This window comes from Hesperophylax consimilis, chromosome 1 (genome assembly GCF_061612785.1).
Source record: "Hesperophylax consimilis isolate HC1 chromosome 1, BYU_Hcon_1.0, whole genome shotgun sequence".
NCBI lineage: Eukaryota > Metazoa > Arthropoda > Insecta > Trichoptera > Limnephilidae > Hesperophylax > Hesperophylax consimilis.
Window position 1 is genome coordinate 42,311,109 of NC_142836.1, and position 14,121 is coordinate 42,325,229.

General features: G+C 34.7%; 2 pseudogenes; both read right to left on the reverse strand.

Annotated features, from left to right (window-relative positions):
* Positions 1 to 2,613: 2,613 nt before the first annotated feature.
* LOC149426944 (endocuticle structural glycoprotein SgAbd-5 pseudogene) lies at positions 2,614 to 4,925 on the reverse strand (annotated as a pseudogene).
* Positions 4,926 to 10,072: 5,147 nt separating this feature from the next.
* On the reverse strand, positions 10,073 to 12,148 carry LOC149426945 (endocuticle structural glycoprotein ABD-5 pseudogene; annotated as a pseudogene).
* Between the last annotated feature and the right edge of the window lie 1,973 nt (positions 12,149 to 14,121).

Consider the following 14,121-nt stretch of genomic DNA (forward strand, 5'->3'; position numbering starts at 1 on the left):
GTTTTGTGTTTGACCAGCTTTTGTTTTGCTGAAAGCAAGGTATTTTGCTTTAGAAGCGGTGAGTAGATTATTTTCTAGCCATTTATATACTTCACTCATCCCTCTCTAAAACGCACCAGCGCCTCTAATTGTATAGTTCTATGTAACTATAGCTCTAATGTCATTTGAAATAATTATTATGGAATGTAAAACATTTATGTACAATGGATGCAGGAAACACTACATAAATATCACAAACTTTATAAAGGCTAAAACGCACACTTCTATAGATATTTTTTCAAATAATATTATTATTTGAAAAAATATTACTGGTCATAATAACATTATTAGTCACGCATTAAACAGTTTCTTTTAAGAGATATCTTCATGATTATTGTATATACATAATTTTAACTTACTGTAAGAACACGGTTATTTTAATGTATTTTTTAAAATATTTGTTTTCTTTAGTGGTAAAGTAAGTATTGATATTGTTTTCATTTTGTACATTTTCCATACGAACAGTGTTGTGGCGGCGGAAGTCCAATTCCTGGAAATTTTTCTTATAAAAATATTATTATAAACGGTGTGTTTGTGTGTGTGGGGTATTGGGTGTATTGGCCCCCCGGCCCTGACTGTCAAATTTCATGTTCAAGTGTTTGTTTTTGTGAATGTGCAAATGTGAATGTTGCAGACAGGCTGGGGACATTTATATTTGAATACTAATATATTTAATTACCATAAGAATGTTTTATAGATGTCCTGTGTGTGTCTCAAAAAAATAAATAATCTTTTCTTATTTTCTTGTAATTTCACAGACCTAGCCCTTCTATGCCCATCTTGAACTAATTAAAAGTTAATAGAGTAATCAAATCATTTTTCATTAACTTGCCATTATGTTGAAAAAATTTTGAAACATATATACTCGTACCTACAATGTTTTTATTTTTTACTTTGTATTCATAATGCAATATACGATTTTACTACGTGTCTCATTCTTGTGCAGAGATATTGCATTAAGTATTCATGGGAAATCGACTTCTTCTGACATTCAAACCACTATATAAACACTCACACTAATAAAAACAAATGATGAAATTTCCAGCGATATCGGACGACTACTTTTCGAGTTTTGCGAAAGCAAATACAGGCAGGCTGAATTTTTATATATTAAGATTATAAACAAAATATGTGTTTATAAATATACCGGATAGAGTGAGAAACAGGTTTTAGGGGTTGGGGCTGGTTAGGGGAGGAGAAGTATGGGGGGATGTTGCCGGGCCATTGAATGAAAATAACAGGTACAATTAATTGAATCATCATAAATTTGTGTTATTTGCACCTATAATGTGATACTATGAACTTCTATAACAATAGTCACTAACAGTGAATATGTAAGAATGAATGTCTGTATTAGCAAGTTTTTTGTAACAGGTACAGGTCGTTCTCATAAATTCATTTTGAATAGAGTTAGTGTGGCATATGTTAATGTAGATAGGGGTTTTCTGTCTGCTATATCGAAGCGGTGAATGGAGTTGGTCTGGCATATGTTAATGTAGATAGGGGTTTTCTGTCTGCTATATCGAAGCGGTGAATGGAGTTGGTCTGGCATATGTTAATGTAGATAGGGGTTTTCTGTCTGCTATATCGAAGCGGTGAATGGAGTTGGTCTGGCATATGTTAATGTAGATAGGGGTTTTCTGTCTGCTATATCGAAGCGGTGAATGGAGTTGGTGTGGCGTATGTTAATGTAGAAAAGGGTTTTCTGTCTGCTATATCGAAGCGGTGGATGAAGTTGGTCTGGCAAATGTTAATGTAGAAAAGGGTTTTCTGTTTGTTATATCGAAGCGGTGAATGGAATTGGTGTGGCATATGTTAATGTAGAAAAGCGTTTTCTGTCTGCTATATCGAAGCGGTGGATGAAGTTGGTCTGGCATATGTTAATGTAGAAAAGAGTTTTCTGTCTTCTGCGGTGAATGGAGTTGGTTTGGCATATATTAATGTAGAAAAGGGTTTTCTGTCTGCTATGTAGAAGCGGTGAATGGAGTTGGAGTAGCATATGGTAATGTAGATAGGGGTTTTCTGTCTGCTATATCGAAGCCGTGCGTAGAAATTTATTTTGCATACTGGGAAAACTCCGGGCAACTTTTGAGTTAATTGTTTTGTAAAGGAGCATCTATTCAGAGTATTATCCTCCTGCTGGGTAGTTCCATGATTCTCGATTTTGTCGTAAAATTTGTATACGTTGAATGATTTAAAATTCTGAACTCTTTATAACCTCTTATAATAAACAAGGTCGTAAAAACAAAGCAACAAAATAATTTAAAAATCAATCACGGTAGATTGACACGTTATTTTTATGTAGATTATATTATATGCTTAACTGTTCAGAACTTTTTTTAGAGTACCTACTTTGTAAATGGCTGACCCGTATAAAATATATTCTACTTGGGAAACGTTTAATTTATTTACATTAGTCATATTAAATTTAAAAACATAAAATTGGCACATATTAAAACATATGTACAAAATTCTAACTATAAATATTATGAGACATTAAAAAAATGGTTGACGATCAATCGGGGTGTGTGGTGGTGTGAGTTCGTTGATATGATGTGTTTGATATTTGATGGTTTATCCTAAGAGGGATGCAACTAGAGGTCCGCTGATGCCCCCACCGATCTGAGGACGGTAGCCGTTCTCATCAGCGGTGAATGTGACAGTCCATTCCACGCCGTCGGGATCCACCCAGGTGTAGGAGCCGGTCACTGAAATGGCCTCTTCTGGTGTACCGGGGTTCTTTAGCTCACCCTGCTCCTGGCGCTTGGTTCCGTCGGTCAGCTCATATCTAGAAGAATACATAATATCTTCATGAAAAGTTTAAAGTAATCGTAAGCAGGATGTTTGTATAACGCTGGTCGTTAGAATAATAGGTACCTACAGACTGTAAATACCAAATAAAAAGAACATTGCTGGAAAAAAAATGAATATGGAAAGCATAGTTCCTGTAATAAAACAATTTTAAGTTCTTTGTATTCCCCATGATTTGTTTTATTTTTTTGACAGTTTACATTGCCCGTCCCATTGAAACAGATCAATATCAGTTATTTTTTCGAAACCTCTCGGTTCAAAAATATATTCTAAAGAATTCTTACCATAATTTAATATATTTAATTTTATTGTTAACTTTTAGACAAATTCACGGTCTTAATTACTGAAAAGTTTTATTTTTCGAAATTATGCTTAGTTGCATTTGAAACAGCCTGTTGAAAAACGACAATATTAAGTTCAATATAGCTTTGCTGATACATAAGTAGATAAAGATTTATTAATGATATTTTGGTTTTGAAAAAAATTATGTAGACGCAACTATTAATCTTCCATTAAAAATTTTCTTGCATATTTTTCTATACCATTTTACCTACAAGTACCTGTCATTATCCGACTATACCCACGTGTGTGTTTGACATTTTACAACCATAAAAGCTACTGTCAAACCAGTTTTATTGATGGAGTGCTGTTATTGATATCAACTCAGGGTAGAAAGCCTGTGCAGTGAACATATTTGGTTCCCTCGGTGTCTTTCATATCTAACCTGGATGTTATGGAAGCTTTGAGCGTGAAATAAATCATTTCTCCTGTGAGTGAAACCAACAATCAACATCTTTGAAGAACATCAAAGGCGTAAGTCGGATTCCTTCCTTACTCCATGTTCACCATCTCCAACCATAGTAATGTTAACTTCCAAGTTCACAATTAATATTTTACAGTCCACTCTTGATTTGCCTGTTGCGATCACAAGAAACTTTGTGTTATTGAGGACACTGCATTTTATTGTTTAAGTTCCTAAAAGTTAACACAATTTTTTTTTTTAAATTGAAAAAAATACACCTACCAATCAAGTAGTGAATATTGTTTAAATGAAATGCTCTGTAACATTATATAAAGTGAATTATTGGCACAATTTAAGAATAAAAAATAATTTAAAAATAAATAAAAAAATTTCATATATTCTATAGTTGCAAGCGTTTTCCTAGGTGTCTTTAAATTGTTTCCGTTCTTTATAAACTTTCCGCGATTCATCATTTTCTTGTAGGTAGTTGAAATCAGACACTTATTCCTTTATATGATGTACAGAAAAACCCTAGAATTGGGAGTTGGACGTTTGTAGAAATTAAAATACAAATATTAAAACATTAAAAACCCTTACGCGAACTTGTAGCCTCCAAGTCCGCTGTTTTCATTCTCGTAGTTGACGACTTGCACCTGGGAGTTGTCCACTGGGGCGGACAGGGCTACGGCCACGAGGCAGAGACCTACGACCTGGAAGACAAACATGTGTATTTGTTATTGTGGGTACAGCTAGATAGCTTTAAAATCAAGTACAGGATGTCATGTGATTTTTTTCTAGGTAATGTTTTTGAAAATTTATTATTGATTTTAAAATTATTTTATCATATTTGATAGTGAGATGGCATCGTCTGCGTAGATCAAGACAATGATTTTGTTTCCATTTAACTTTAGTACTGTTTTTATTTAAATTCTCAATGGTATGCGTAGTAAAAATTACTTAAAAAATGTCGATGCCAGCGGGAATAGCAATGTCAGCGCTCGAAAAGGCAAAAATGTATGCAAAAATAACAAACATTGAAAATTTATAGTGAAATAATATTCCTACTTTTCAAAGCTACTATCGTTGACATTAAATGTTCACTTAAAATGATATCAGTTAAAAATATGTATCACTAAAGCATCCATAAAAATCGATGCGAGTGCATTCAGGTCACATTATAAACTTTTTATGAGAATTTTTATATTTACATTTCATCACATCAGAAAATATTTTTTTAACTTTAGTTAAGAACATCTCACTTTCGACTGGCTTTAAAAATGATTTCTAAAAATGTTGTTGTAAATGGAAAGCCAAAACTCACTGCGAACTTCATTGTGATCAGGATGTTCAACTTGAATTAATGAAGGGATTATAATATTTCTCCTGGGAGATGCGAACACATTCACTTTCAGGTTAGTACGATGACTAATGATTGAAATTATCGCCTTTTATACTTCTTCCTACGTTGTGCATCTCCTTCAAATGCTTTTCAGTTCTCCGTATATGGCATATCGCAATAATAAAGGTTAACTATAACGCAATTAATGACTTTCTCTGACTTTTTTCATATAGTAGTTTGATTGATTGCGTGACACGTCCCAATGAACAGTGTCATCTTTTAATGTAACAATTGCCAGATTTTAAACACAAGGCCATCGTTAAACTTGTTGACACAAATAACAAATTGAAGCACTGTATGCTCCTCATCTGCACAATATACATTGCTTCAAAAAGCGATTGTAGGCATGTTGCCTGACTTCAGGGGCCTCATCCATACTCATCTAGTAAATGGCCTACACCGTGGCAACCAACTGAATTTCATCCCTTTAGAATAGCTGATAGAATGTTGCAAGGAAGTCAGTCTATTTAAATCCTCAGAAAATCTAAAATTATTATGTGTCACAATGTTTTTCAACAGAAACATTTTGACAAAGACAACACCTCTCTTGCTACATCGACCTCATCGACCAGAGCCGGAGAGGTTTGGAGAGAAGTATTGCTGAGAGCATAGCACAATGAATTGCCTGATGAAAAATGGAATCATAATGTTCGCAAGAGTTATGTGACTATTGTGAGTAAAGCCGCAGTAATATGCTAGTAAAGGCAAGGCCAAACCGCCGCGATCATTTTGCGTCCGCGATGGCGTGCACGGTGAGCGTCCTGTATGCGTGCAGAACCGTTCACACCAAACTAGCGATCAACTAGCGATCAGCTGGCGTCCGTGGCACTCGTACGTTCGTGTCGGTTGTGTGGTAGGTATAGCTCGGAGCGGGAACCATTTAAATAATCATAATCATGTTTGGAGACGAATCTGAAGAAGAATTATTACTTCTAGCGGCTATGCAGATGATGAAGATAGTAGCTTATCTACCCTAATAACGAATATTTTCGATTTACGGTTTATTTATTTATTAAGTTGGAGTTTATAATTCGGTAATCGAACCTATGTATAGTGGCTATATATTGGATAAGTTGGCCGATTTTTTTAACCACTGCAAGTATTTTATTTTTATTTTAATAATATTCGTTATTAGGGTAGATAAGCTATTGGGAAGGTGGTGAAAAAGCCCCTGAAAAGTGTAAATTTACTTAAAAGACGGGTTGGTAGGATAAAATGAAACCCATAATTCAATTTTGTTAGAATTTATGTATATTTGAATTAACAATTTTTTAATGAATTTTAATTACAAGAGTTTCTTTCGATTTCAATATTTTAAATATCAGATCAATGGGGACAAAATTCTTAAGAATGGTTTACACTTACATAAAAAAAATTAATCGAACACATATATAATAATTACAACTTCTTTTGTACAAAATATAAACATAGAACTCTGCTAAAAAAATACACGCGTTCCGGTGTTGTGTAGTCAATACACATCTCAAAATAAGCGATTTAATATCGGAAAAATATGAATAGGTACTCATAGCTAATCGATTATGTTTATTATATTTTATATCGAAAATGAGGATAATTGTAATTTAATTGCTGAAAACATGAAAAAACCATCGGCAGATGCTAATTTCGTTGATCATTCTCTCTGTATTTGTATCCGACATCATGAGAAATACCACAAACTCAGAGATAATTACGTTGCGTGCAGCGTGCAGATCCTGCAAGCAGCAACTGATCGCGGACGCGAGCGATCGCCGCGTCCAGACGCTGCACAGGACGCCGCGGCCAATCTGAGAACGCTTCGATGTGAACACGTTGCTACAAGTTCATACACAACATCTGATCGCCACCGTGCACGGGATCGCGGACGCGCTTTGAACGCGGCGGTTTGTTCAGGCCTTAACTTGCTCAGAAGCATGTCTGAACACGCATTGCCAATAGCAACACAGTGAAAACATTTTCGCGATCAAAACGGTTCGGTCGGGTGATGAAAAGACTCTGATTTTCATTATGCAATATTGCAGCTACCGGTGCTTGTGGATTAAAAATTTCTACTTTACAAAAATAAACATTCAGTTCGTTTTTTTTTTTATTTTTCGCTGAACCTCCATCTCAGCTAGCTACTTGCACGAAACTGTGGATTCCTCAAAGTTTCTAGTAAGCGTGAAATTTTGTTGTTTCAAGCTATTTATGGTCAACAGGATTAAGGTTGCCCTAATTATAATAACCTCTCGGTAAGAGAAGACACCATTAACTACTTAAATTAGAGATGTTTCAATCCGTTCATATTATTAATGAAGGTTTTAAATTTAGGTAAATAAATTTTAAATATTCTAAATATTTACCTAATAACTTTCTAAAACCGAAAGTTTTATTTTAGCAGATTGTGTGTTGTGTTTCGTGTACACACATTACACTCAACTTTTCTGTTTTTAATGGTTATTACTCATTTAATGATACCGAAATTATCTTCGACTTTGGAATAAAGCGCATGTCTAAACTAACTAACTAACTACCATTACCCACAAGGGTAGGCATAGAAGGTGGAGTTTTGCATCTCTCATAAACGTACTCACGAAATATCAGCAATTTTTAATAATATCAGATTTAACATTTATTTAAAAATCTAATTGATAACAAAAATAAAGCTGCAAAAATAACCGAGTTGCCATAAATCAAAAATATTGTATTTTTTTAAAAAACTGTAAATTTGTCAAACACAGCATTTGTAACGGAAGAAAATGATTTCTTAGATAAAGGCTTTAAATATAAAATTACTAGCGAAATAACACGAAAACAAATAGAATCATTAGCTATTGACACCGAAATGGCTCAACACAAAGTGCCAGATAATAACTTGTAGTTCATGTGATGATTAGTTTCTTAGAACAGGCACTACCTAGTTAGAAAGTAATGTTTACTGCGCCATAATATATTCATGCCTGTATTTCAGCTTATCCTCCATGTACATTGTACTTGTCACACTAATGTGATGATTAGTTTCTTAGAACAGGCACTACCTAGTTAGAAAGTAATGTTTACTGCGTCACAATCTATTCACGCGTGTATTTCAGCTTATCCTCCATGTACATTGTACTTGTCACTCTAATGTGATGATTAGTTTCTTAGAACAGGCACTATCATCGCCATAATCTATTCACGCCTGTATTTCAGCTTATCCTCCATGTACATTGTACTTGTCATACTAATGTGATGATTAGTTTCTTAGAACAGGCACTACCTAGTTAGAAAGTAATGTTTACTGCGCCATAATCTATTCACGCCTATATTTCAGCTTATCCTCGACGTATATAGTACTTGATTATATATCACTTTGCACATCCGTATCCAATATCCGTAAATATTAATATAATTTATTTTATACTTTAATTTATTTCTTCACGTTCTCCATGTTATAAAATAATACATTACAGAGAATATTGCAAATTTGAGGTTTCATGTAAATATAAAAAGGTCAGGGGCAGTTTTATTATTTTGTGTCATGCGTCACATGATAGTTGCTGAACTGTAAATGACGTTCAAGTAGGCGACACATTACGTTATACGCATCACAGCTTAGCCTATTTCATCATATCGCTCGCTATGCACTACTAATGGGAATGTATGGCAAGCGATATGCTGAATTTGGCCAAGCCACGAAAATATATAGCGCTTATAGCGTGGTCTGTCATAGGCTTCAAACTGTCGAGGGTCAATGCAAAATTGTTGAGCATTTGAGTCATTTGATGAGAAGTTCTCGCTCTCGGAGAATGAAAAATTGCACGATCTCTCACAAGTATTACAGTTGCTAAGCACATATAAGTTAGCCTCAGGATATGCAATATACTACCGTCATAAGCAAAAAGGCAGCCTAAAATTTTTAATAGTCACATTCTGATATACAAGATATTTGATGTTCATCAACCTATTATAAAAAAATTACTATAATTAATTTTACCAAGTGAATGTGACAATCCAAAATTTCCAGCTGCTCTTTTATATATATATATAAAATAATATATATTATTGTAAAAATGTATATATACCTAGCTCTCTCATTAAAAATTTAGGCGTATTAGATCTATCAAGAAATTTATTTATAAAAATGCAAAAATCAGTCATTTTAAATACATGTAGGATAACGAAATTTTTTTTAAATATTTATGTTGAGGAATCAGTAGGATTATAGGCCCTGTTAGGAGTTCTACCGAGCCGAACCCTCTGATATGAAAATATCTGGAGTCGGTGAATTATTTTCCCATTTGATCTCTGGTGAGTTGACGTGTTGTTCTTGTATTATTTTGTATTTATTTTACTTATATAATGCACTTGCATAATGTTGATTGACTAGATGATCATTTGTGGAAAAGTGTGTGGAAGGGTTTAGTTTTTCCTGTGGGGAAGATTTAACCCGGACATAAGTCGGAAAAAAAATACTAAAAATTCATTTTTATTCAAACATAAATTTCTAGTCGTTGTCATTCAATTAGCCTATCCCTTAAATGCCCATCTTGAGCTACTTAAAAGTTATTCGAATTGTCATTAAGTTAAAACAAATTATGTATGACGTCGGACGTTTTTATTTTATAATTCTTATTTTGAAAATATTTTATAGAAGATTTTACAACATTTTGTAACAAGTAATTTCACAACATATCCCAATTGGGAATTCCATAGTCTCACTGGCGCCAGACAGTTGGGATCAGTTGCCACTCTTGTGAGTTATTCGCAAAAAAGTAGGAGAAAATGATTAAGTTTTCTCACACAGCCGTTGGGAAAGGGTGGGTCCCTTCCAATGTCCATCATTCGCCCTGATGGTGGACACTACGAGGACGTATGAAACGTTAACGTAAGGCGGAGCAAATGGTTAAATGCAACAATGCACAAAACGCTAATTATATACACTTTTTAAGAAAACTCATTTTACTTTTGAAGATTTATTTACTGGAAGCATATTACTATATTTACAAACATAAATTTGCTACATATTAAAACATATGTGCAAAATTACAAAAAATATAATTATTGTAAATTTGAGTCCTTGAAAAAGAGTGGCTGATATGATGTATTTGTTATTTAATGGTTTATCCTAGGAGGGATGCAACTAGAGGTCCGCTGATGCCCCCACCGATCTGAGGACGGTAGCCATTCTCATCAGCGGTGTATGTGACAGTCCATTCCACGCCGTCGGGATCCACCCAGGTGTAGGAGCCGGTTACTAAAAGAGCCTCTTCTGGAGTACCGGGATTCTTCAGTTCACCTTGCTCCTGGCGCTTGGTCCCATCGCTCAGCTCGAATCTGGAATTAGGCACAATAGCTTCATGTTCAGCTTAAACCAGGATGCAAGTGCAATCACCAATAAGAAATTAGATGGATTCTGGTGGTTGGAATCAAGTAATAGTGAAGAATCAGATTGTAAAATAGATTGCGGTAGGAATAATGCACGTGAAAACATTGGCCTCGTACACACGATGCCCGCAAAATGCACTGAACCGTTCCCAACTTGCATTAAGCTGTCTAAAGGGCAAGATAAAGTGTATGAAATCCATTGTGACTAAAATAGTGCATTCGGGCATTCCCAACAAAAGAGTAGTCCCTTCGACGACTTCTCTCAGTTTCATATAAAGATATTATTATTATTTTTCTGCTTTATCAGCCAGTGGCGTTCTGTACGTCATAATGACGTTGTGGCCAGTTATTTTATTTATTATATTTTTTACATTAGCTCCACACAGGAGGCCCTGAGGAAAATAATAACCCCAAGGGGCTATGTGATCTTTGGGGATCCCGTGAGGAGGGTTTTTTTAAGGAAAGGAAGGAGGGAAAAATATGGAAAGGAAAAAGGTATAAGAGGTGGGTAGGAATTCACTGCTACTGCAGTGCAAGACGATGAGGCGAGAGAGAGTCCGGCTGGAAAGAATTGAAGGTCTCCCTCAACCAGTCTCTCTCGATTCGACCCGCAGTAGGTGGGCAAACGCATCCGCCGCCAAGACCTAGACAAACCTCACCCCATGAAACCTCACCCGGGCACCCCTGATAAGTCACCAAACGTAGCGTACCACTTGGAGTTACCTATGGCAGGGGTTTTAGTTATCCAATATATAATTTCCGGGGCAGCGATACCCGTACCCATCTTCCAATTTTTTTATAACTCCTTCAGAATGTTCCGTTGTAGATCGTTTTTATAATTCTATAATTATGAATAAAAATATTTACACTACACATTTTTAGTTCAATGATTAGAATTAGAATAATAAACTTTCAATCTTTTTGAACAGCATTCACAGTTATTGAAAATTTTCTCATTCCAGTCTAGAGCCTATTAACGGATTTCACAGTCTACAGCTCCTTTTTTCCATCTTCATAACTTTTTTTTATTAATTTTCTTCACTTTATTTCTTTAATAAAAAAATAATCACAAATATAATATTTAAGAACACTTACGCGAACTTGTATCCCCCCAGTCCGTTGTTTTCATTTTCGTAATGGACGACTTGTACCTGGGAGTTGTCAACAGGGGCGGCAAGGGCCATGGCCACGAGGCAAAGAGATACAACCTGCAGGATACAATTTGTCTCTTATTAATAATATTCGAGTACAATATAGAACATAAGTATTACTCCGAACAAGAAGCTGAAAATAAAAATTTTAGATTTTTTTTCTGTGATCGAGGATGCTTTATTATTTATTTTATCCACGTCACACAGTATTTACAATAAATTAGCTTAACCGATATTAAGTTCTACTTTACTGTCTGTAAATGTGTCTCTTTTATTGGAACGGTTCTAGACTTCTTTAAATAATTTTACAGTTTCTAACTTCACAAAAAATAAAACTAAGAGTCCATAGAAAAAAATAAAATGATTCAAGATCACACAAACTTTTAGTAAAAACACATTATATATTTCATCCCATCAAATGATCTTTTTTACACTAATATTAAGCCGCATACAGATATTTATAACACAACATGAAATTGCAAACAAATTACCAAAGTGTAAACGTGCGTCCGAACTGCGCACCGAAAGGGCATGAACACTAGGGGAATCTGTTACAACCTTTGTTGCATTGCATGTTGTCTTGCAAATATCTGTACGCAGTATTAGAAACGAATTCTAAAAGTAAATTATAAACGAGCCAAAACTCACCGCGAACTTCATTATGATTAAGGTTGTTTATTTAACTGGGGTTAAATGATGGGAGTAAGTATGATATTAAATGTCTCCTGGGAGATGCGAACACTTTCACTTGCAGGTTGATACGATGACTTATGATTGAAATTTTCGCCTTTTATACACCTTCCCGTGTACGTCCTCTTTATTTTTTGCTATTTCGCTATTCATTATGTAGTATCGCAATAGTAATGGTTAACCAAAACTCTTCAAGTGTATTTTTTTGTTATTATTTTCCACTTAAGTTTTGATTGATTGGATGGGCGGCAAATTTTCTAATATACAGTGACAACTCGTAATAGAATGGCTGTCGGTTTTGGACTGCATCTTGTTGACATTATTCCACGCAGTCATCGTAATCTGTACATCTGTAGGTGAGCATACAGTAGCAACATTGATGAAGTGTTTATCTTGGGTTATGTAAGGAATGTGTGAAATTATAGGCATTAAAAACGATAAAACCATGTTAATTAATACAATAATGGGGGTAGGTAATAATAACCAAACAATTGAAAATCCAGTTATTTATTTATTCATTTCGGGATATTGACAGTTTATATTTTATCGGTTTATACATAGCCAAAATAAACCAATTATGGATGTCCTCCGTGTGACCTTGTAAGACAATATATGACCAGATTCGTACCACCCCTCATACCCTTTTCCTTTCCAGAACTCTCATTCCTCTCCTTCCTTCTCTTAGAAAGATCCTCCGCATAGCATCCCCCAAGATGAGATAGGCCCTACGGCAAATTATTTAAATGTTTATTATAGAGCATTAGTCGCCACCAAGAAAACATGATATGAGAATGATATCAAATTGACCTCTTTCCAAACTCCATCCACGCCTTCTCCGCTAAATCCATTCTTACGCATTCCGGTAAATTATATTTATATAAACTTGGATATTTTAAAAAACAAAATTAACATTGAAATCATGTTCAGATGCCATTTCTATAAAACGAGTAGTAGATGCGAATGCACTTCGCAGAGCTTACTATTAACACTGTCAGTAGCGTGCAATTGACGCAGAACCCGCAGTCGACGCGTAGCGTCGTGTACGAACACCAGCAAAATAGTAAGGCAGATACTCACGCGCGGCACGTACGAGTATGTTGCGCGCACAAAATATCGCTTGTAAGGATCTATGTGTACGAATGGTTTTAATGTAATTTTTTTGCATTGCTATAATGCTGATGGAATTGTTAACATGTTTGGAAAAAATTTCAAAAGTGTTTATTCAGCTGACTCAAATAATGCTCCTATACCAAGAACAACTCTGGATGAAACTCTTGATACAAACATCTTTCTGATGTAATAACTCAAATTAAATCTCTGAATAGCTTACAATCTGCGGGACTGGATAATATCCCCACAATATTTATCAAAGAATGTTTCAACGTAATTGCTCTTCCATTGACCAAACTTTTTCTTAATCTAGTGGAATTTTCCCTGAAAAGTAGAAAATCTGTTATTTGACTTCAATTTTTTAAGGATTACAAAGTGATTATAGACCGATATGTATTCAATGTACCATACCTAAACTCTTTGAAAGCCTTATACTGGACAAACTAATTACACAGATAAAACCTGTAATATTACCTCACCAGTTTGAATTTACATATGTCAGGTAGAAGTACCCTTTTGAATTTAATTATATATGAAAATTTAACAGCTATTGCTTTTAAAGAAAAGAAAAAGTGGACTCAGTTTATACTGATTTTAGAAAAGCCTTTGATAGAGTCTCCTATAAAATTCTTATTTGTAAACCAGAAAAGCTTTGTATACGGGGCAGCATATTAAGCTGATTAACATATTTACTGGTAGATAACATATTGTTATAATTAAATCCTCCCAGTCAGAAAAAAATAATGCCTCAAGTGGAGTCCCCGAGGGTTCACACCTTGGGCTAATATTGTTTATAAATGATATTACAAAAATATTTTACGATGTATGTATTT